Source organism: Parus major, chromosome 4 (genome assembly GCF_001522545.3).
Source record: "Parus major isolate Abel chromosome 4, Parus_major1.1, whole genome shotgun sequence".
Taxonomy (NCBI): domain Eukaryota; kingdom Metazoa; phylum Chordata; class Aves; order Passeriformes; family Paridae; genus Parus; species Parus major.
In genome coordinates this window covers 39,653,547-39,678,894 of record NC_031771.1, presented here as the reverse complement: position 1 = coordinate 39,678,894, position 25,348 = coordinate 39,653,547, and the positions used below count along the sequence as shown (strand labels likewise).

Here is a 25,348-nt window from a genome sequence, read left to right as displayed (position 1 = left end):
CACTGAGTTAGGACTGCACCTTTGCCCAACAACATCATCGCAGCAGAATTTAATTCTGAAGATGCTGTATTTGCCAATTAAAAAACAGTGCTTTTAGATTTAAAAATTACTTAGGCTATTGATTCTATATAGTGAAAAAAAAAAAAAAATCTAACAAAACTGCAATAAATTGGTTAAAGGAAATAACATTTTGGTAGCCAAATAGGAAACAGCACCAACCCAATGATTGGAAGTCCTAAAGGCATAATAGCTGTTGAGGATTTTCAGCAAGTATTGCTGGATAATAAAAATCCCAACAGTTTTGTCCGACTTTCACCTGCAGTGTTGCACAACTGGGATCTGGTGCAAGGGGGCAATTCACAACCATTGTTTTAAATGTTGTAGTCTCAGGAAAAATAACCCAAATAAAACACATTTGGTTTAAATTCAAAAGAAAATCTTGTTATTTTTTCTACAAAGAAAACTGTTTCTCAAGTGAGATCAGTCCTGATACAAGAGGTGTATACATTCTACATTTTTTGGTTGTTTCCCTTTGGACCCAGGAGACAAAAGTCCCCAAATTCAAGAGGGAGGGACCAGCTCTGCAAAACACAGCACTGCACCTCTGCAACAGATAATTAGCAAGAAATATGCTGTGGCAGTTTTGCAGAGGTGGTTAAAAAATTAAAAAAAAAAAAAAGAGCAAGAGCTTGATTTATGCAGTGCTATTGGGTAGCAGGCTGCAGTCGTGCTCTCTGGAAAGCACGAGCTCACCGTGCCGCTCTACACAGCTGACAACAGGCTGCTTCCAGCTCCACAAGGGCTGAAATTCCACCAGAACCCTGAAGGTGAAGGACAGGAGACAAAGGAAAGTTTGGCACATGTTGCTTGAAAGGCTGCCAGGGCAAGGTTACCCAAGGGACCTCCTGAGAGGGATACAGACATGCAGGCTTGCTGGTTGTGCCCTGCAGTTTCTCCCTGGCTCTTGGGATGGGGCTCCATTTGAGCCCTGAGCATCAGCCCTCCCTGAAAGGGGGGTTCTGAATTTGCAGGGCAACAGCAGGACTCAGAGCTCCTGAATAGAAATCATCCTGTCAGTCCATCTGAGATCCCACAAGAATGCTGTAGTCCAGCAAAAATAAAAAAATTCCTTCCTTAAAACTCAAGTGACACAAATTCATTTTTTAATATTTTTCCTTTTATCCATTTGCTTAAAGTCAAACATAAAATCAAAATGGTTCTTGTTGTAAAACTACATGTTGTTTTACAGTACAGCCAAGCCTCTTCCAAAACTTTATTCAGAGAGCTGAAGGATAACTTCAAATGTAAATTTAAAAATTCTTCTTTACTTAATTTAATGTAAATTAAGTAAATTCTTAACTAAAAGCTGACTTGACAACTTCCCACAAGGGTAAAGTGTATATACATCATCACATCATTGCAGACACCCTGGAACTACAGTTATATATATGAGAACATTAGCTTTGATTTCAACTTAAGACTGTCTAAAATAAATACCACAAAAGTGTTACACACCTAATGGCACATAGAGCATGGACTTGATGTTCCCCAGTCAGTTTCAGCTTCTGTACAGACTTCCATTAGATGAGATATGCACAGCTACAGGACACTGCACACTCTGGCACTGTCTCTGTGCTACCAAGTGAAAAAGGAACCCTCTGATTTTGTAATAAATTAGATCATAACCCTTGAATGACTGACAACCTAATAGGGTCTCATGATTAACAGACAAAAACTGCCTCTCTTCCTCTGGCTGGTTTTTTCAGAGTCAGCTTTGTCTTTTTTGCAAGAACTGATCACACATTAACTTATGCCATCCAGCACCCTCAGTCAGGCAATTCACTCATATACAAGGATTGGTCCTCTGCAGTCTTTAGGACTTGCTGCCATGTATAAACTACCCAGTCATACAGCTCACCTCACATTTAACCCTTTTGGTTTTGCTTCACTGGCTTTATAAGCCTGATGGAGTGAAATTGCATACAGGCAATGATGATTTAGAGGTCATCACTCTGATCTCGTACACTCTTAAGCAGTCAGTCATTCTCCAACCAAACGTCTAGTCTTCTTAGCAGCAACTTATACAATACCATTTATTGGGCTAAAACACATTTAAAACATGCAAATCTGCAGCAGTAAATAACTGGGAGAACAAAGGAGCTTCTCATTAGTACTAGCTAAAAAAAGTCTGGAGAGGAAAAAAATTACTGCAACTGCTGTAGATTCTGCAAAGAGACAGGAAAAGATTCTTTTTAAATGATCCTTCATATTCTTACAGTCAAAATTCAAAAGGTTCCCTGGTTCAAAACTATAGAGAGCACCACAGTCTAAAGCATCACTATGCACAAGTTCCTTCAAAGCTGTGCTTTCCAGACTGTTCATCCAAGGACATAATACATATCCATCATGAACTGAGACAGAATATTACATCTTGGTCACAGACCTTCACTATTTAGTTCTGCTATGTACCAGATGGCACCAAATGGCAGCTTCTGGGTCAGTCACTTCACAGTACAAACCTATGGAACTATCATCCATATCAAAGGCAAGTCAGAAACACTTCAATAAGACAAATATTTTCCCACTCTGCAGTGCAAGTGGAAAGCTCCTACACAGGGCTAACACAAGGAAGCATACTTGAGTAACTTCATACGGCTGACATTAGTTTGGAACACAGATAAGAAACTCCCGCATTTCAGCTTAAAGAAGGAAAACAATTCTCACACGTGGCCATGTACTTGGTCTGAACATTGCACAGGTGAAGGGGTGCTAGGGAATGAGGAAGAAATACTATTGGAAAGAAATACACAAAAAACTGATGCTCAAGTACCTAGTAAGACTTAATTAAACTTGCACAACCAACTACTGTCCTGTGAAGGGTAACCAACTTCCTTTTGAAAGCAATCTCAGTTCATTTAACTGTGAATGACAGAATTACTTCCCCTACCAGCAACAAAGCTTGTCAACAATGTTGCAGATTCTAAATTTCCGTTTAGAAATTCACCAATTCACAGTGCAAAACCAAGGATCCTCATGTCCTGCTCAATCAGGACTCTGCATGCACAGCTTGTTGATACAACCCTGGCAGATGAAACACCAGAATGCTGGAGCAAGCTGAATACAGAAAGGTTGCCTAGGTCGGCAGAGCGGGGGGAAAAAACCCCAACAAAATAAAAACAAAACAAACTATAACACACACCCAGTGCTGAGTAATCTTAGAAAACAAACAGGGGGGGAAAAATCATTTAGCTTCTCCTGCTAGGAAGATACATAGCCCTAACTGCCAAAAGCTGAGGAAATAAAAAAAAAGTAGAGATGAGCTGAACAGAACATCCAGGAGAATCCACAGGATCTCTCATTTCTCTAATTTTAGAGACTATTTAAGAGTTCTTTCTCCCTCCCTCATCATGTATTGCAGGATATTCCTGGAAGAGAAGGCTGTTTCTACCTTGATTTTCCTTCAAATCCACCACTGGGGTTCTGCTCTCTCTAAGCCAAATTAAACATAGCAGAGGTGTTTTCACAAGCCATCTGGGTAGTATACTGCTCACAAATGTCAACTACAAGCCATTAATGCTGCATTAGGAACTTTCTCCAGAGGAAACTGCCTCACAAGAACCAGGGGTGGAAAGGATTGGCACATGGAAACCATTTGCTTCCATCCCCTGAAAAGTCCAGCTACAGCAAAGCCTTCATGATTGCGAAGGAGTATTTGGTGGTTAGACTTAAAACTGTTCAAAAGGTTGCTGGAAGAAATAACAAAGAACAGTAGTCTGCCAAATAATGCTAGGAATAGGATGGTGACAATAAAGTTCCTTGGGCTGAATTTCTTCCATCTACAAGGAAGTTCCTAGTCAAAGCAAGGTATTCCAGAAGTCAGAAGGGAGGACAGCACCCAGGAACTGGATTATCCTGCAGGAGGTCAAGGTTCAACCTGTGGCAAGTACTAAGTGTTCAAGTTAGTCCTGCTCTTCTGATCTTGCGCGTGACAAACTGACTGGTGCCCTGAGCATTTCTGATCGCTGATTAAGGTTTTCAAGAAAAATAAGGTTTGTTTTTTTTAATTCAAAAGGAGAAAAACGTATATTCTTAAATGATCCCATGACAGGTAAATAACCTCCACTGAGGCATACATATTGGTCTCAAAAATCAAGTGTGTCAGACAATCAAGCCTTCCACAGCAAAAGTTTTCAGACTGAGTCCTTAGACTGTTTTCTTCACACACCATTAAAATACAGAGAATGGCAGGTGTGAAAGGTAGAAAAAGCAACTGTTTTCATAATAGAAAACTGTACTAAAGTCTCCTGAACTGTTTCACAAAATCTTCCTCTCCCCACCCAAGGCAGAAGCAAGAGCAACTGATTGCTTAAACTTCCAGTTTCTAAAAGTTTTAAGTCCTACCAGTTTACCACCTGCCTCTCTGTTAGCAGTCATACCAAAACTGTTCTGTTTCTCCCTATCATGTTCTTTGAATTCCAAGTGTGCATAACAAGATTGAGAAACTGGGGCTTTCAAATTAAAAGTTGGCTACTAACAAATTTCAAGCTATATTCATTCCTAAAAATTATTTAGGTAAACAAATCTACAATTCCATGCACTAAAAAGAAACTGCAATTTCACATAGCAGGTGGCAATACAAACTAAATCCAAGCCAATCACACGGTATAGCAGAGAGGCTGGAAACTCTACGAGAATACTTTCTCTACCCAATATACCTGAGAGATTCCCACAGATTTCAATGAAAGAACAAAGATTCTTACTCACAGAGAATAAACTGGCACTCACAGACCAACAAGCTAAAGAGCAGAGTTTAAGGTTTAAGCAGAGTCACCTTTACAAACTGCTGCCATCAGTGCCTTCTCCTGTTCAGTTCTGTGCTCCTAGCAGCCAATTTTTACATCTTCATCCTATGACTCAGTTCAGTTATTTTGCACAGAATGGACTGAATACAAGAAACACCATTTACACTGTGCTTACTTCAACAAGCCTGCTCAGCGTTAGATTCCACATGCAGAAATAAAATAAAATAAACCTCAGTATTCAGGCTTATTTGTACGTCACTACCTGTTTGTTTGCTTATATGACCACACAATGGAAAAATACATTTTAAAAACTATTTAACAAATCAGTCACAAGTCTTATCACAATCACTGATTCAGTGCAATAATACATTGGAACTTGCAGTTAGGTTAACTTGAATCAGATGCCTATCTCTACCTTACTCTTTGACATGAAGAGTAACTAATTTAAAGAGTACAAGGACAAAACACAATTCTAGGACTCAACTATTAAATGCTCACCCTTTAAATAACACAAAATATATATACTAAGATCCCTGTTAAGTTTTCAACATCAAATATATATGTAAATCAACAGTTAGATCAGCAAATAATTTGGATTCCAGACCAACCACAGCTGAACTGATTTTATTCTGAACCAAACTATGTAATAACAAAGCCAAAGTCAGGCTCTCCTAACTGAAATTACAGCAGCAGAACCATGAGCAGAAGTCAGCATTTGCACAGACTCACCCCATGGCCTGGGCATAACCATCTTGCATATACCTAGAAGGCCACTAAATTTAAAACATTAACTATGGAAGGAGAAACCAAGTATCAGCTTAGAGAACATTCCTGTGGTCTCACCACCAGACTTCTTTCAAATTGAGGATGCCAAGTTTCATGTCTCTCATATTACATGAATGACACGAGTTTGACAGCCCAGGCATGACGTACCACCTCCTGGCCAAGATGCACAGAGCCAGCTGAGGTCCAGAAAAGCTGACAGCTTCTCCAACACAAGGGGAACCACCTAAGCAGATTTAACAACCAAGAAGATGGAGCTGCAGCAACCAACTGCACTCTAACTTAAACAGTAACAACTACAAAGAATATCATCAGGACCATGAGACACCCCAATACCAGACTCTCCTGACTGTAGGCTGCCACATCTTCCCCACAATTAGAATAAACTCCAAGTTCACACATTCTAGATACTTGGGAAAAAACCAAAAGTTCTAGTCAAAGTAGGAAGAAAAGTAAAGGCCCCTTTTGGAAAAGGGTATCTGAATAAAAGTCCCCACTCTGAGCAGAATGGCAAAGCTGGCTTTTAGTCTACTTAAGGGGTGGGGAGGAGGGAGGGGAAGAGTTAGAGGTGAGTGAGAGTCATAAGAACACATTTTGTTTAATAACCTACCATATTTAGAAAGAAACAAGATGCCAGTACTGTCATGCTTACTTAGAATATATACAGAGAAATACCAGTCACTAGCTGCTTCTGACAGAAAGTACTCGCAGACTTTCAGGTATTGGCTAACTGCTTTAGTGGCAACAGTGTATTTCTTGCACAGAACAAATTCAGCCACTACACTGATGCAAACACAAATACCCTGCTTTCTCTAACTATAGCCTCACGGGTAAATCAGAGTCAAGTTGAAAGCTTGAAGTCAGGAGGCCTCACTTGCAAGACAGATGGGCACACCTGCTTTACAAGCACATGAATGAATTGTGTTCTACAGCAGAGTGACCAGGAACGGGACAAGATATGCAAGAATCATAAAATTCTGGCCAACAATTGGTACTACAAAATCACCTCAGATCCCACACTCCCTCAGATCATAGTAAGGGAAACAAAGTTCATGGACCTGTCTCCACAGGTCCACACTGCCTCCACAGCCTGCACTCCACTCCATCTGATGAGGAAACAATCAGTTCTGGAGAGAAATGAAAAGAGCTTCTTAGTGAACTGTGACAATGGCTTCCCAGGGTTAGGATGGGAGAATGCTGAAAATGGATACTATTCTTAAAAAGTTGTTAAATAACCTAAAACAAGAGAATCATAAATGTAAGATATTGTCACTGCACTACAATCCTTCAAAAGCTACTTCCAGGATGTCTTTAGAAATAATTACTGCATCCAGTATTTCCTCCTGCAGAATTTGGGGTATTTTATCTTTCTTCCTGAAACAATCACAGTGGAGCTTAAGTTAAGGTGAAGCTGTGGCTACTTGCTTGGTGGAAAAAATCCTGAATCACCAAAAGATTGAAGCAGCAAGAGGGAGCCAGCCCACTACTACCCAAACTACGAATTTTTACACAGTCACTGATTTGCTTGCCTCTGACATTGAACTCTGTGCTTGAGCACAAGATTGTGCTTGTTTGTAGGTCAGGTTAGTCCTGCCTACAAAAAGAGTATTTATTACAATTCAATAATACTTCAAGTCAGTAACTGTTGGCTTGAATACATTTTGCAATAGTAATTTCCTCTCTTTTTTTCCCATTCTAGTTTTAGGTCTTCCCCCCTTTTCATAAAGGGAAAGAAATTACATTTCCTATATCACCTTTAAAGGTTTGACTGATATTTCCTTTTAATTTAGAAATCAAATACTGGCAGATACTGTTTCAGTATTTTAGCTTGGCTAAAGATAGCAGGATCAGAAAAGATCAGACACAGAAAACCAAAACCTTAGCATGCAAAGATCAATGATCAAAGATCACTTCAAATACTGAGAACTGCAAAAAACCCACTAGTTAGAGGCCCTTTATCATTCCCAACTCTCCATTTTAAGAACTGGAACTTAACAGTTCTTTCTAAACTTCTAAGAGAAAAGGGCATATTATACTAGTATTGCCAAAACATCAACCAGCCTTCCAGGAAATAGTGTGTCAGCAACATATGGAAACTACTTGAAGGGCTTTTTTTCTGCATTTTTCTCTCAGCCTGGCATGCTTTTAGCTTTAATTGTGCAAACCACTAACACTTCTGTTAGTGCTAGGCTGTTTTAGTTGTAGAATTTAAAACACCAGGAAACACAACATCAAGGACAATACATGCTCATCATTCAATAGAAGCCGCCATACCTCACTCACAAATACTACCACCTTTCTATGTAATTTTTATAAGTAAAAGATCAGTTTGAATCACTTTTAAGCAAACCACTTTAGACAATGTTAATAATCTTTTCAACCTCTAAGCAGTAAAGAATAAGCTGTAAGCACCACATATAAAAGCATGCTTCTATGTTTATGGAACAGACAACTTCAAGTAATAAATCTGAGAAGTTATTTGGTGTATAACAGCAATTTACACCAGGGCACAGCAGAAAGAAACATACCCCACAAGCTACTTACAATAGTGAAAGCACAAGCCTTTCAAAAGAGACAAGTCGAGGCTGTGTTAGATTAATCATCAAAAGCTCTCCTCAGTGGCATACAACAGATCAGCAGAGTACAACTGATCAGTAAGAGAAGAAGAAAAAACAAAATAAAACCGCAGAAGCCAGATTACAGAGAGTACTCTCATGAGATTTCAACTTTCAAAGATCAGTTCAGCCACGCAGCAATAAAAGACTCAGGCTGAGGAATTTTCCTTAGACGCTCTGCCAGCACTGCATCAAAAACTCCCTGCATGCTACCAACACATCCAGAGAGCAGGTTTGACGAGGACTTCACAAATTTGACAAACGCCATTTGCAGAGAGGTGTTTTCGGTAACACTTTGGATCATGTTCACATTGAGGTATAAAACCTCTAGTTAACAAAATAAGTGCACCTTTTCCTGCCTGGGTCTGAAGTAAGAGGAGGATGGATTTATTCAACTCAATTTTTTGCAGCTGAGGAACTCAGAAGACTTAAACCACAAACTACTGTTTTCATAAAGCTGTGGGCTACCACAACTCAAATACAGTCAGGCTACAAAGTTACTTCAGAGCAATTGATGCGCCCAGGAATTCCTGCAGCCCAGGGCCATCAGTGCTGTCTGCACTGTGTCTGTGGGCACAAGGCTCCACCAGGTGCTGGGTGCTGAGAGCATACAGGTGCTGCCATGGCAAAACACCGACCCTGTGCTACAGGTCACAGAGAAACACACACACACACACACACACAAGCAGGTGTTTCTCCCACTGTCACTGTCCTTTCTCCATGCATCACAAATTACAACATATAGTTCCCTGGAAGAGAATTTTCTACTGAAAAGTCTGCAGAGCAGGTTGGATAAATGTAATCTTAGCCTACCTTCAGAGAGCCTGAGAAAAGAGCAGTTGTTTGGGAAAGTCATATTGCAACAGGTCAAACAATTATTCACTTTTGCCTTACGGAACTAACAGTTCTCCCTCACCTTTTTTAAGTGACATAAACTGCAGTCTCTTAAGCCCTGTCAGCTACAGGCAAGTAAAGGTGAAAATGGCGCTTCCAAAAAACTGGACTTTCCTTTACTAAATTAATTTAACCACATCATAGAACTAACCTGGAAGTATGTAATTTACTGCTAAACCTACTTACTCTAGGCTTCTAGATCAATTCTGCATTGCAGGAAAAGTGGAAAGAGAAAAAAAAGGAAAACTAGAATACATTAGTTATGTGAAACAGTGTTAAAGTTACTTTCACCCTCTGAAAATATTTCTTTCCTCAGGGTATAAAAGAGTTGTATAAATACAAACAAGTACACTTCAACAAAGTCAATTTAAATGTGAAATTATCATAGATATATTCAACTTCACTGTAATATAGTCATAATTTAAATTAAGCCATTTGAGTGCCATGTGCTCATTGACACTGTTTTAAACACAGACAAACCACTACCTTTGGGTACATAAATTTAGAGTTGAACATTTCAGAATAATTTCTTTTTGAGAAAGAACTTTCTCTACATTCATTTATTCAGTTCAAGGTGTGGGTTTTCAAACTATAAGGAATGAAGCCAACTGAAATCTCTTAAATGATCACAAAATTAAACACCTTTAAAAAAAAAACCTCCGATAGTTCAGAAAAAATGCTATGAATCTGAGGTATCTAGTGGATCATGTGCATTCAGTAGGTGATACAGAAGTATTACAAGAAATGATGCAGTTATCTTTAATTAAAGTGAGAATTGATAATGCATCATTATGGAAGAAGGCATAGAACATCAACTCCTTCTTCTGCCTACAGAGAATTAGGTGACAACTGTTACACTACTAAAATATCCTTTTAGCAATAGAGGCTAAATTAATAAAATAATTGCTCTCTGAACAAGAAACAACTCTTTCAGCTACCCCATGTTCTTGGATGACAACCTAAAACAATGAGCTTTGTAGAACTTAAGTTCTTCAAGGTGTCAAACTAATTTGGCAAACCCAACTTTCTTTCTGCCTTGGAAAACTTAAATGGATGGCAATAGACTTCAAACTCCATCTAACACACAGCACACTACAACTCCATAGAGCTACCAGTGGAAGAATAAGATACTGGAAGAGCCAAGACTTTGGCACTACACAGATTGTCATTGAGATCCCATCCCACAGCCTCAAATACTGACTACCAGTTCACTGCACTTACCATCAGAAAAACACTACATCAGAAATTTAATAGAAGAGAGCTTACCACCTGTAGAATAGGAATAGCTATCTGCAGACTGTAATCATCAAGGCTAAGAGAATTTGGATTATTCAGCCTAGAAAAGAGAAGGCTTCAGGGCGACCTAATTGCAGCCTCCCATTACCCAAAGGGAGCCTGCCAGAAATATGGAAACTATTTACAAGACCATGTAGTGACAGGACACTGGGAAATGGTTGCAAACAAAAAGACAGTAGGTTTAGACTAGATATTAGAAAGAAATTATTTACTCTGGGGGTGGTGATGCAGTGGAACAGGTTGAACAGAGATGTTGTGGACACCCCATCCCTGGAAGTGTTTAAGGCCAGGTTGAGGTGAGGCTTTGAGCAACCTGGTCCAATGGAACATATTGGCTCATGCCAGGGGGGTTGGAACTGGATGACCTTTAAGGTCTCTTCCAACCCAGGCTACTCCATGATTGTCTGATCTCCCAGAGAAAAATAAAAACAACATGCAAACACATAAATCAGAAGTAACTAAAGCAATAAATGTATCTATTGACTGGGAGGGTACTGAAGAACCTCACTCTCAGCACCACAAGCATTCTGCATTCAGTATCACTGGGTGTTGAATCCTGCTGCTGCTCAGCTGGCACATAGGACAAGGCAGGGTATGTTAACCCATCTAACAGCCATGTGCTAACACCACCCCCAAAATAAAAGCAGCACCAACTGAAGCTTGCACACACAGGCCCTTCCTCCCCTGCTGGGCCAAGCTTGCCATCACCTCATTGTTACCTGACGTTCCTTGGTCCCTAGTTAAACCTCTTACAGCTTGATTATGAGTTTAAGGATTTTTTAAAAGCTGCTCTTTATGGTTAGTCAATACAGAGCTCTAGACTGATGTTTCTACTTCATTACTCCCCATTTTGCCTGTAACAGTTGCTCTCATGGAGATTAACATACTTTCACTCTATTTAAATACAACACAAATATCTCCCTGTAAAAAAAAGCGATCACCAACCACCCGCCCTCCTTCTCCTTTCCCCTTCAGAACAGATCCAAATTTATCTTCCGTTTGACCCATCCATTAATATTTTACTAACTGATTAAATCTGCAATCTCATGCTTTCCTGAACAGGTTTTTCTAATTTCTTTCCTATCACTTTTGACTGCAAGAGTCTTTTCCCTAAGGAAAAGTTTTCCTAGACTAAGGATGCTAAAGAGTGCTGCAGGAGCAAGCTGACTACACATGGCAGCACATGGCACAGATCACTGTAACCTTCTGAGAATTAAGCTGACAGTTTGAACACATTGTTCTTCTTCATCTAATTTAACACACAAAAGGTAGAAAAAAGCCTTTTCCTTCAGAAGTAAGATTGAAAAATTTCATCTTAAAATCTCCTACTGGAAGTTTTCTAGCTGAGGTATTTCATGTATTATTTCTTGAATGAAACACAGATTGTCCTTTTATTACCCATCTATAAAGCACTTAAAAGAAAACTTTTATTTGTCTTGATCTTCCCTTTACCTCTGAACCACCAGCAGAAGAGGCTGGTCTATGAAAAGCAGTCTATCCTCCCTTCCTGAACGTGAAACAGTAATTTAAGTGGATTTTTTTTTTCATTTACAAGGAAATCACCAAATAAAATTGTGATAAAATTGTCTCCAACTACTGACACAGATGATGTAGAAGAGTAAGCAGTTCATACCAGTTTTAGAGTTGTAGTACTCATGTGGAGGATGCTTTTTGGTGCTGTGCAGAATTCCTAAACATTTATGAGGGGTCCCCTCTCTCTGGTTCACATAAATCACATCATAGTATGTGATGTATGAATTCTGTGCTGGACATTGTAGGAATGCAGTATCATTCCTTTCTCCAGGATGCAAACATAAGCTCAAGCAAATACCTAACACTGGCTGAGACAATGTCACTTCTGTGCTGTAGTACAAATACCACACAATCAGAGTTAAGCAAAATACTAGTTTGCCTGGGAAGTTATTGCAACCTCAAATACTTCTTTCATAGTCTTGGAATTATGTGATTTATAATTCTTTTCATTAAGAGTTCTAAAGCATGAAGTTTCACATCTATACATGTTGAAAAATTCACATACTTGTTTAACTTGAACATGAGATTTGAATAATAAAGCATGATGAGTAAAGAAAATTGTCTCCCCTGTCTACCTCAGCTTACTTTAGCATGCCTTGAACACGGCTTCATTCTCTCAGCTACAGAGAGCATGCAGTCACAACTGCCGATTTTGAATCAAATGAGAAAATCCTCGGGATCCTTGGCAGAAAACCTGGGTTTGCATCATTTGGCACGAGAGACAGGAAACAGTCCCCTGAGTGGGATGCTTTTAGCAAAGTTCTTGGTAAATTTAAGGTCAGAATCTGACTGGATTAGAGATGTAGTCTCAAGGTCAAAGCTTCCACCTCTCTTCCAGGCACTGGTAACCCAGTCCTCTGGATTAAGGTAGAGAGCCCTAGAGAAGTGAAGAATGCCAGGTGCACTTGCCTTTCCTCCTTAACTTCTTCCATTTCAAGTCGCAAGTATCAAGACTCCCAAACTAAGCTTGAGCTTTACAGGCACCAAACCTTTGATTAACCCGTACAATCCAACCCGAAGAAAGAGATCTAAAAATCACCCGAATTTAGCAAGTTACCCAGTTTTCAACGAGTTTAAAATTCCTTCATGGAGATCAGTGTCCTTTAAGATTATTTCTACTACCCTGCACTAGAACCTGTTTATACTTGACTTTGACCCACAGATGAGTGCTCCCATTTAGCCTAAGAACTTCTGTGAAAAGTTCCAGTAACATCTGTAAAAATTCCCCTCAACTAAATAGAAAAAAATCAGATATTCCTCCTTTGGAATATCTCTTCCTGTTCAAGATTAGCATTAAACTATAATCTTTCAATTAACCAGATCACTGCATTATTGAGTAATTCATTTATTTTTTTGGCCACCCAGGGAACTGTTTGAGTTTCTGGTTAAGCACATGCCGTTCCACTTAAATGGCAACATGCCAAATGCATTTAAATATTTAAACATTAACCTCAAAGTCACTGGTTTGTAGAAAGGCAGCCGTTAGTCCAGAGAGATTAAATTTTTCTCTAGGCGGTACCATTGAGTACAAAGGACATTCTGCCTCTTTCTGAAAAGAATTTCTGGAAGAGCTGAAGAGCATAGAAAAGACACTACAGCACTCATAATCACTTGAGCGACAGACTTCCTCACAAGAGTGGACAGACACACGTTACTTTACATTTTCCCTTCTCTACACAACAGATTCACCTTCTGTGTTTAAAAATGCTACTCTTTTGCTGAATGAAAAAATACAGGGTTGCTACAGTTACTCTTAATAGTTTTAGACTGTATGATTATCCAGTTATTCAATGTTACTTTGAGGCACAAAGATGAATTTGCCTTTTAAGACTTCTCTACAACAAAACCAGAAAACAAAACTTATAAACTGACAGACTATTAACAGTTAAGAGAATCAAGGGCCTGCCAGTTTGTACACTGTTGCAAGTGTTCACTCATAAGTAAACACAAATGGGATGGACATAAACACTGTGTTTTTAAATTACTGGGGGGGAGCAGGGCGGGGAGCAGAAGATCATCCTAGGAAGTTAAGGGAAGGAGCCAGCCCACCACTTTGCAACTGTGTTGTAAGCCACCTTCTGCTACCTGCAGACCATGATTACTCCTGGAGATTGAGAAACTTAATTCTCTATAGCATCTAACCGTATTTAAAATTGACAACCACAAACATACTTTTACATGAAGCCATTGGTCGGCATAACAAAGTCACTATCAACCAGCCATCAAGAACACAGTGCAACTGACTTTTTCCTAGAAACCTCTTCCCCCCCAGTTTTTTTAAGAACAAAATTCTAGGCTGCCCCTCTACAGGAAGCTTGCATTCTCGGTATTTAGAAATAAGTAAGGAGTTTGTAACAGCGGCTTTATTCTGACACCAATCAGATAAAAACATGCACTAAATATAACTTACATAGATAGTATGGAATGACCTCTACAGAACCAGACATCTTTTATCAATGATATGCACCCCATTACAGATTAGAGAATTGAAATGTTGATCTCAAGGTTTAGCACTGAGTTTCTACATGGCCTTCACTAAGAAAGCTAAACAACTATAAACATCTGAAAGTCTGTGATGGAGTGACCTTGTAGAAGACAAAGTTTCCCTGCCTATTTTACACTGAAAATAGCCCACTGCAGGGGAAAAAAACACCCCCCACACAAAGACTTACTATATTTAGGTTACACTTTACCAACAGGGTAGCCCCTAGGAGAGTAAAAGCTGGAGGTATGCCCACATGCCAAGCTACACCACTTAAGTGTCAAATATGCTGCTGGGAAGACTGCTCTAATCACTGCAGTTTCTTACCTTCACTCTTCTCAGTTTTGAGTACATTACAGTTATTCCTTTCAAGGCTCCACAGTGCTTATTTCATCCAAAAAGTGCATTTTGTACAAACATGTGTTTGTGACTACACATTGTTGTAGAGTAAGGCTTACACACCAGCACAACAGTGCTGTGACCTGTGTGAGGCCAGCAGTTCAGCTTTACAGGAGACATTGCAATAAAGACAGCTGGGCACCAAGGAAAAGAATTACAGTCCTGATCGCCACTAGGCTGGGACAGGTGGGAAAAGTCTAGTGCTGAAAAACATTCAACTAACATAGCATGCACCATCACCTTGTGCTTGAAGCACTTGGCCAACAGTCATCTGGGAAAGCAAGGAAGCTACTACTCCACTACAACAACAAAAAACATGCTCAATCCTTTTCTTGTTAAAGTAATAGCTAAAGTTGCAATACATCTTTCAGTAGAGGCAGCTTTTAGCAAGACTTTAGAAGGTCTAATGATACAGCCTCTGCATATAGGAAACTGAAGACAACTCCTATTCAATTATCACCTTGCAATTAAGGTATTAAATGAACTATTAGCTCAAGCTGGTTGAAATTTGGAACCAGACTTACTAACTTCTTAAGTGTTGAGATGCAGCTTGATTAAAGCAGAGAAGCACAAATAAATACTAGTTATGCCCAGTACAACTATTATGAAAGCTATGAGAAATCTATAATACAGAAGACTGGCTCTATGGTATTTGACTTTGGAGCCCACTCACTAAGCAGTAGGGCATTTTATTACACAAAATCTATGGCACACAAACCCAAACAAGTTCAGGGAAGGAAAGAAAGGTAAAGATGCGTCCTAACCACATACAGAAACTGCCCAGATATCTTGACCTGTGTGCTTGTGCAATAAGGTAGAAGCAAGCTTTTACCACAAGCAGTATACACAATGAAGAGGATGTCCAAAAGGATGTCCAATCTCCTGAGAAAACTGCTCACAAGGTTTATATTATCTGCTACTAGAATATCAAGGATCTACAAAGCACAAAGAATACTTAGGTGAAGCAGTGGTCTGCACAACTCCAAATCAGAAGCTATTCATTACATGAGAGCAGAGCAAGAACATTGATTCTGTTACTACAGATTCAAGCACACTAAAGTAGGTGACCTTCCCAGCTGCTTGGCACACCTCTGCTGTCCTTCCAGGCAGATACTGAGAGTGCAAACGCCTAAAGGCATCCAACTGCCCAAGGCCACCAACCTATGCTGACTGCAGAACCAGCCATTATTATCTCCTGGCATCAAGGCTCTGGCTGATTATAATAATGTGTCAGGAGACAACACCCACCCAGTTCAGTTTCATAATACTCAACTATAACAATTCCCCAACAGGTCCTATGAATTTTTTATGATAATGAAACGGAGAGGAAACACAAATGCATTACAGGGAACATCCATAGTTTTGAGATGCTTCTATACTGAGACACAATTAAGGATGCAAACAGAGCAAAATATATGAGGAATTCCTTTTATTTAGGGAAAGCTTGCAAAGGAACAACTCCAGCAATCCACCTGTAGATACAAAAATTTCATTACCTGAAACTCAGCAACAAATAACATTACTCTTACAGCATCAAAAAAGCACACAGTAAGTAAGTCATTTACTATGTGAAATAAAAACAATTCTCACACAATTCTGGCAACAAATTCATTAAACTGAGTCACATGTTATAACACATATGAATTATGAATCATACCAACAGATTTTATTTCAGCACTGCTGATGGCAGCTGCTGCTAACAGAGACCTGAAAAGAATCTCTCAGATTTCCCAGAGAATAAAAACATTTCATATTCCTTCCACATTTCTTGAAAGATAACGGAGTAAGAATAAAATTCTGTAAATTTGGCTTGTAAAACTAACTGAGGAGCAAATAAAGCATACAAAAGAACATTCTCTTTGGTGGACATGTGCAGTAGAGTTCAGCTCCTGCAAACTTACATCTGAAATATTACTGAGATGATACAGCACCATATAGGCTGCCACTTAAAAGTATCTGGTAGAGAGCACACCTGAAACAGGGATTTGTTCAGACAGTACTAAAACAAAGAAACACCAAACTTCTACAAATCTTTATAGATCCCTTCTAGATATCTACAATGAAATAAAATAGTCAAGTCAGCACTGAGGGTGTCTTGCAGAGGTGAAACTGGCAGACAAGCCATGCAATTAGGTAAGATTGCAACAGTGGAACAGCAATCAATAGGCTTCCCAAGATTAGATAACAGTGAGCCACAGAGTAATGGTTTTAAGATCCTTGACGACTGATGGGAGAAAAGCAATAACCAGTGCACACATCAGATGAGAGCGCCCTGCAACAGACGGAGCCTGCTTATGCTGCCAAGAACTGCTAGGCCAGTACATCCAGAAATGGTCTGCATCAACCAGCAGCATCGAAGAAGAGCTGTCCTGAAACTCAACACGGACACAGTGGAGGCAGTATCAGTGCTTCACATGCTTAGACAGCATCAACAAACAAGCCACAGCACCATTAAGAGCTTCAGCCAGGAGTCAGAAATAATCACGTACACAAAGAACTTTCAGTGAAAGACTAATGTCCAAAAGGTGGAAAGGAGCAGTTCAGTACAACCATCCTTCTTCTTTTTTCTTCTCAAATGGATAACCAGAAAGAAGGGGGAAGTCAAAAAGAGCCATACAATAATTCAGTAATGGTTTGAACACCTGCACATTTGCAAAACTAAAAGCTGTCAATCCTCTTAGAGGAAATCACAAAATCCACATGTAATGATGCACAAAGCACCATCTAGTTTCAACCAATGCTTTTACAGAAAAAAAAAACACAAACCAAAACAACAAAAAAGCAGGATAAAATCACCTGTAGCAAACTGTACTGAGCCTTACATGGAGAACCTGTACATGGATGGCATCAAAGACAACAGGAGGATGCTTTCTCAAGCACAGTAAGTACAGCTGTCCAATCTCCACAGAAAATTTTCTAAGGAGCTAGATTAGATGTCTGTGCTGAAAAACAGTATAAGACAGTTTCAGTGCTAATTTCACAGATGAGATAAACAACCTCACTCTTTCAGTCCAAAATGCTGGGCATCATGTATATTCCCAGGAATTAAGATACATGATCATTAATAGAAGTTAGTTTTTACATTCCACAAAGTGACAATCCTAATATTGCATACACCTTGCTGCAAGAAGTGGTTCTTGAAACAATCCATCCTTTCACTCTAGTGGGTTTTGGGTTTATTTGAGCTTTAATGTGCTTAGTTGTCAGCTCCTTCACAAACAAATGTCAGCTTTCAGACAAATGTGAGCAGCAAATCAAGATGAAACAGTTCACTTTTTATTACATTTAGTTCTCCCATTTCTGAGAAAGTTATACACTGATTTAATGATGGGACTCATTAGAACTTGCATTTTCTGGAAACTGTGACATTTAGGTTTGCTAACCCCAAAGAAGAACACAATTTAAGTATGAACAAAACCAATGCAAATCAACAGAAGGTTAAACAAATGTTTAAATAGTAGTTCACTATTTACTAGTTCACTAGTAATGAAGATGTCAAGGAAGTTCATGCTTTGCAAAAGGTAAAACTCCATCAATAGAATACCAGAAGAGTTTAATCTACAAGTGACATCATTGCAGATGACATGACAGTGCAAAAAGCACTGCCTGTAGCAGAGGAGTGTTAAAAGCCTTTCAAACCAAATTTCAAGTTATTCTTCAGTTTTTCCCAAAAGAACATCACCAAGATTCAAGAGGACAGCATCCTGATACTATTAAAGTTTTATGTTGCTTCCTAACTTAAATGGTGAATTAATATTGATATAAATAACCCTAATACTGGGATGTATGCTTCCTATTTGTTTTCTGTATCAACCAGCATCTCCCAAAATGAACAGCTAGCCTAGTTATTTCCAAATGTTCATGATGAACGAGTTTGCCATAAACTGTCTTTTTAATGGAGGAACTTAAAGGCCAAGATAGAGACACAAAAACCACGTATGCTGAATATGAAATACTGCCACTACAGAGAAGTGACATTAAATAACACAGAATTCAAGACATCAAAAGTAATAAAATAAGCAGAAGAAAAATAACCAAAGCAACTCAAAGTGAAAAATATATCAAATTTTGACAATTTCCAATCAAACAATTCTTAATACATCTCTAAAACTGGACACCCAGTTTAAAAGTAACAACAGCTGTGTATTGTTGCTTTTGCTCCACAGAGCAGTTGTACTGACCAATGCATAGCACAGGTTACTATAACTCCAAACATTTTAAATAAAGCTTACAAAGGGAAACTTCCAGTTTTGTACACTATATATAAGCCACTTTTTTACAGAATCATTTTTATCATGCTATTACGTAAATCCACTAAGCAGTCTTCCAATTATTCACCATTTACCAATATACCACTAAAAATAGTCAAGTTTATGCTAATTTCACGCAGAAAACTTGGAGATTTTTTCCCCCCTTAAACTAAAAGCAATGCTAAGGACATCTGACACATCAAAACTTCATTCAACTGGATAAAAGGACAGGCTAACAGGGAAGCATATGAGAATTTCTTATAGCAGGAGACAACATTCAGAAAACTGAAGAACTGCAATCTTCTTGCAACTCAGAGCTGCAATAAAGAGCTATGGTCCTGCTCAGGGACACAATGAATCACCTGAACAGTGCCATTTCAGAGGCAAGGGCCACCAACAGTTTACTTTAGATCAATTTCCTTGAAGGTCTCCGTGTTCCATCTGAAAGAGTTCAGTACCATATCCGGCTACAATTGCCAACTAACTTCTATAACAACATTTGCCTCAAATCCCCTAAATGGCTCATCAATCATCCTAGTTCAAGTTATTTCTCTTCTCAAATGAAGTTATTTGCTAGATTACCCAAAAGAGGTTACAGAACCTCCAACTACAGATTTGCAAGACTCAGCTGCACCCTGCCACATCTGACCTGATCTAGCATAGGCTGTAGCCCTACTTCATTTTGGAGGTTGGAAAAAGGTACTTCCCAGGAAAATTGGAATTCTGTAAATTAAAAAACTTTTAGAAGAAAAATACAAATCTGAGGAAAATATTATGAAAGTACTTCCTGGCTTCCCTTTTAAAGTCACATCACTAGTATTTCAAATACTTCCAATAATCACATTAAAAAAATATTTCACTGCCACTAAAACATTTGAATCAGCTATTAACTCAGACTCTCTCCAAGAACTGACAATTCTTGTAGACTATGCATTAACAGGATATTGCTGTGCATAAGCCAGCATAGCAGCATCTTCCATTTTTATCTCCAATTTAAAAATGGTCTCAATACCATGGTCTTGAAATATCGTCAGGTAAGAGTAATCACATTTGACTTACTAAAAGCATACAGTACAGTAAAGTAAAAGCACCAAGTAAAATAGGAAAGGTGTATCATGTTAATTGTGAGAATGGGCACACAAACCATAGCTAACGGACAAGTTATAGTCTTTCTTGTGTAACAGCAGTTTATTCAGCAGCCCATAGCTTTTAGCACAATGCTCTCAGACAGCCCAATGGCACACAGATCCTTAGTTCCAAAACCCTCCTGAAATGATGGTGCAGAAAAATCCTTTTATTTTTTTAAATTTTTCAGTCAAGATTATTCAATCTGCTTCAATTAAACACTAGAGACATGACAAGGCAGCAGCTTCAACTACAACAGGGGATGCAAACTTGCAGCACCAACTACTCACACTCATCCAAGAGTACAATCACACTTTTTTAGGAGCCCAGTGATGTAAAAAATTTCTTTTTTTGCCAGTCACATAGCTTTACAGATGATCTCAGAAAGAAAAAAGGAGTACCATTTCACAGATCACTTCATCCAGGCCTCACTGGTGTCAGCTATTGCCATCAAACTAAACAAGTCCAAAACACACTATATGGACCTCATACATTGACAGGAGACCAGGGGGAAAAAACCATAGAATACATCTACAACCATATTTTTCATAGTAATGACAATTCCTCCTTCAGTATTCTGGTTTTGCTTGAAGAAGGCTTGTCCATTTCTTTGCTGACATGAACAGAGCCAACACAGCAGGGAAACTGACTCCGAAGAAAGCTTGTCCTATTTCTTCCTGTTAGACACAGTATAGAGAGTACAAAGCAAAAGATATTAGATACTAGGAATACTAGACACTAGAATGAAGTGCTACACCACATACATTCCAAGTGTTTTACTCCACCTCAAGGATTCTGCTGTAAAGCTGATGATCACTATCACTGAGCACACAGACAACTCTGTATGCATATTCACGCGAGTCTGCACTAGAGCTATCTCATAAAAACCAAATGTGGGTTACAATATCTCAACTCCCAGTGCCTTGAGTGCGCTAGTTTCATTTCCCTGCACAATTACCATATTGCAATCCTTAAATCCACATTTATATTAAATGCAAAAATTAATTAGTTTGCATTTTTTAAAATAATTCTCTAAGACTGCAAGAAAAAAATAACTGTGAAATGTTTAAGTATTTTAACATTGCTGTGAGCACACTGGCAACTTAGCCAAGTTGGAAGGGCTCAAATAAATTCTATCACAAAGCCAAACAAAATGACAGACATAAGGGAACCATCTAAAGAAGAATGACAACAGAGACTGTGGGAGTCGATACAAGTGGGCAATTCACCGATCATATCGAAGTCATCCACTAAGAGCAACTTCACTTTTTCCTGATGCAAAAACTAAACAGAGCAGTAACTAAAGCAGTTTGAGTTACCTTAGTGTGAAAGGATAACGCAATTCATTCAAGCAAAGGAGAAGTCCATGAAATAGAACTGAAGTTAATACAGGTGCTAGGGATGGGGAAAAGGAAATTTCCCACTGAATACTATGATTTAAATCCTCACATAACTTTTTGGTACTGAAAAAGCCCACTCATGTAGAAAAGTAAGATTCACAATTAACATATTTTTTCACTCAGAGGACACAAAATTATCAACTAGCACTGACTTTTTTGTCAGATAATAAAGCATACCTATGCACAGCATACTCTGTGGAATCATCTCCACAACAAGAAAACAGAAAAGCAGAAAGTAATTCTTTCCATGCCACCATCAGAGCAACTACCTAGTCAAAAAAACATCTTTGTACATAAATCAGGAAAAGCAAAAAACTCCACAGTGTAAGGACTCCCTTAAAAAGAAGTAGGCTGTTATCATTTTCACTTTAATGTTTGCATAGGGCAAACCGTACAACAGATAGTTCAACAGCACAAACACTGAAGAAGCACTAATTCTTATAATCAGGTAAAGCAGAATAAAGAACATTAACTTTTCCAGCTTTAACTCCAAACTACTCTGCAGAGTGAGCATTTCACAAACTCACCAGGTAATCCTCTAAATTAATAGGATAAAGGCAACTAAAAATGCTTGCTTTTTCCAATTAAACAGTAAATCATGATACATCATAAAACTGAATGAACAAAATGACTTGAACAGAATAGGGACGTAGCTCAGGCAATCACTTCAGCAGCTTCTGTTACATCATACATACCACACGTGGCACTTCTGATCACATAATTATCTCTCATAATCAAACAATCAAAACACAGCAGTGGTACATTTTAGCACCTTATATGAATATGCAATACACCGCATTTCTACACAAAACATATACATTTATACATATACATGGCACATACATATGTATTAAAACATAAATGTGTTTTTGATCCTGTAGATAAAAAAAAAATCAGTCCCACACTATCAGCTGGCTAATCTGCATTCCATAGTTCCTATTACAAATCTTAGCAATTATTTTGCTCAATTGTTGAGACCATTAGCTACCCGACATGTTAAATCTTAGCTCAATAGTAAATACTACAAGATTTTCGTTTTTTTTAAAAAAGCCACCTTAGAGTTGACATTATTGTACAAGAATCTTGGCTCTGCCTAAAAAAGAAACCCACATACGTGGCTGCACATAAAAATTTGAAACCACAAAATGCAAGAGTTAGAAACAGAGGCTCCAAATGCATTTAGAGTGTCACCACTGTCAGATCTTGCCTTTTTCAAGGCCTTGACATTGCACTTCTGCAGTTAGTCAATTCTCAGGTATTGATTTCAGCTGTAAGTAAAACATGTGAGTATAAGGAGCAATTATGCATTCAGCAGTAAGGCTTCCTATTTACTGAATCGCAACTGCTCAAAAACATCATGAAACCCATTTAAGGGGCTAGCTACTAAAAATCTAACTTTTGTTCAATTATTTTCAACTTATGCAATCTTTACCTACAGAATCATGCTTACTCTGAATGGAAAAATCCTATTAGATAAAGTTTTAGCATCAGATTTACAAGATTATGATCACTGTTTCAGCCAGAGTTCTGAAGCAGACTGATCTCAGCCAGAAGTCAAAGCTCTGCAATATTTTAGAAGTGACTATATGAATTTTTAGCAGAGCTTTGTTACCACACATACAATTACTCCATAAAAACTAAGCTCAAATGCAATCTATTGCTCACCCATGATAATTAGCACTAAGAGAACTAAGTTAACCCCAGCAGCTGGTTCTGCAGTCACGCGAGCCAGCCGCTACAATGCTGCTCTGCCATTCCACCAGAGCACCGTGCATGTCACGAGGAATAAACAATTTTTAATACCGATCCTATTTATCAATACAGAGAGGGAGATCCATCATATTAGTTACCACCATCCACTCTGAAAATCTTAGTGATGGTAAGAGATGAAGGTTAAAGCTTTTCTATTCCCAAAATTTAAGTTTCACTATGGGAAATGGCAATCTCTCCTCACTTTAGAGAGAGGTGTTACTATGTAACAAATTAATTCAGAAAAAGAAGAAAGAAATTGATTATCCATGAATATATCTTCAACAGTAAAGGTATCATCCAATTTGTTATTGTTAGTGTAAACAATAGTTTACATTATAGCTGCTCTAACATTACAATGCATAGGCAGTGACCAGTAATGGCTTATTTTACCTAAGTGAAAGTCATGCATCTGCCACAGTGTGAGACTTCATTTTTTATATAATCCCCCTGCGTAGCATTTAACCAGCTGTACTGTCCATCACATCACAAGCTTAAAGCAAACAAATAATAAAACTAAAGCACAGGCTTAGACCCCATGGCAGAACATCACCTACACACTCTAAACAGAAGGGACGCTCAGTTCTCTGCTTTGATCATGCAGTAGAAAAACAGAGAGGTACGGTGTTTTCACGGGGTTGTTTTCTGGGCATTTCTTTGCTTTGTTTTATTTTAAATAACTGCACTCTCTCACCTTGGCCTTGGAACAACGGTATCAAGTTAAAGCTCAATGTCCTTTCCAAACTCTGGCTCTCCTCTCCTTGCCAGCCTTGCATGGTATAAATAGCAGCAAGCAGAGAAGCGGACATTAAAAATAATACTTTAAAAATCTCAGGAGTGTTCGTGCTTGCAGTGCAGGACCAAAGCACTCCGGACGCACGAAAGTAAGCTGCAGCACATTTTACACATATCAAACACGGTGTCAGTGCTCATCCAGATTAAAAAAAAAGAAAAAAAAAAAAAAAAAAGCTGCGACAGCAATACACAATTTCCGTATCCCTCAATACGGACAACTCCAAACACACAACTTGTGCCGGCCGAAGCTGTGTCCCCTCAGTCCAGGGGAAAGGCCCCTCGGGGCGGGCCCCGCTGGAGCCGCACCTGCGCTGCGCCCCGAGGCCGCGGCTCAGCCTCACTTCGCCGGGGCCGCGGGAGCTCGGCGGGCGGCAACCGCCAAAGAAAAGAGAAAAGAGCTGGAGTAAGCTGGAGCAGGACGGAGCGGCAGCGACCCGCTTCCCCCGCCGGCACCTCGGAGAGCCCCAGCCGCACTCCGCTCCCGTGCCCCGTTATCCGGCCGCCCCGGGAAAACCTCGCTAAGAGAGCGAGGAGAGAAGGAAAAGGAAGGGGAAAAAGGGGAGCACTCACACTTCTGTTAAGGACAGTAAATCAGCACTTACGGCGGCACGCACACGCTACCCTTCACTTGTAGATCGGCGCCGCTGCAGAAAACTGCGCCGCGGCCGCTCTCGCCGCCGGCACCGCCCCCCCTCCGCCCCCGCGGAGGCCCCGGCAGCGCCGCGCCCGCACCAGCACCAGCCCGCCCGCTCCTCGCCAGCGCCGCCGGTTTGGCGTCCGCGGCTCTCCCGGCCCGGGCTGCGCTCCTCCTGCAGCCCCGCGCCCTCTCCGGCCGTGCCGTGCGAGGCACCGCCGCCGTGTTCCGGCCGCACCTGCCCCGCAGCAGCCCCCCCTCACCTGGCGCTGGCCGGGCCGCGGGCCCAGGCCGGCCCTGGGCGGTTCGTTTGTCGGCGGGGCGGCCGGCCGGGCGGCGGGAGAGGCGCAGGTAGCCGAGCGGGGGAACTGGGTCAGCGGCTAAAAATACCGCACGGGATGGAGGAGGATCCGGCCGCGGCAACCGTGGAGGTCGGCCGCTCCTCCTGAGGGCTGTCGGCGGGACAGGGGGGGCGCGGGGCTCGGCGGACGGTGGGTCCCGGCCGAGCCGGGGCAGGCAGAGTGACCTTGCTGCAGCCGGGCAAAGTGCGCTGGTTCAAACTCACAACCGACGGCGACAAAACCCGCCTGG

The 25,348-nt window shown here is 40.0% G+C and overlaps 1 protein-coding gene across 3 annotated transcripts in view; it reads right to left on the bottom strand.

Annotated features, from left to right (window-relative positions):
• Positions 1-25,064, bottom strand: part of MTUS1 (microtubule associated scaffold protein 1) — a 118,544-nt gene extending 93,480 nt beyond the window's left edge. For 2 of the 3 annotated variants that reach the window (XM_015623848.1, XM_015623851.1), the window contains exon 1: positions 24,726-24,807. The gene's annotated coding sequence lies outside the window, so the exon portion shown is untranslated. Of the gene's footprint in view, positions 1-24,725; positions 24,808-25,020 lie in introns of those variants that run through there. The other variant, XM_015623849.3, reaches the window with a different exon arrangement.
• Positions 25,065-25,348: the final 284 nt, after the last annotated feature.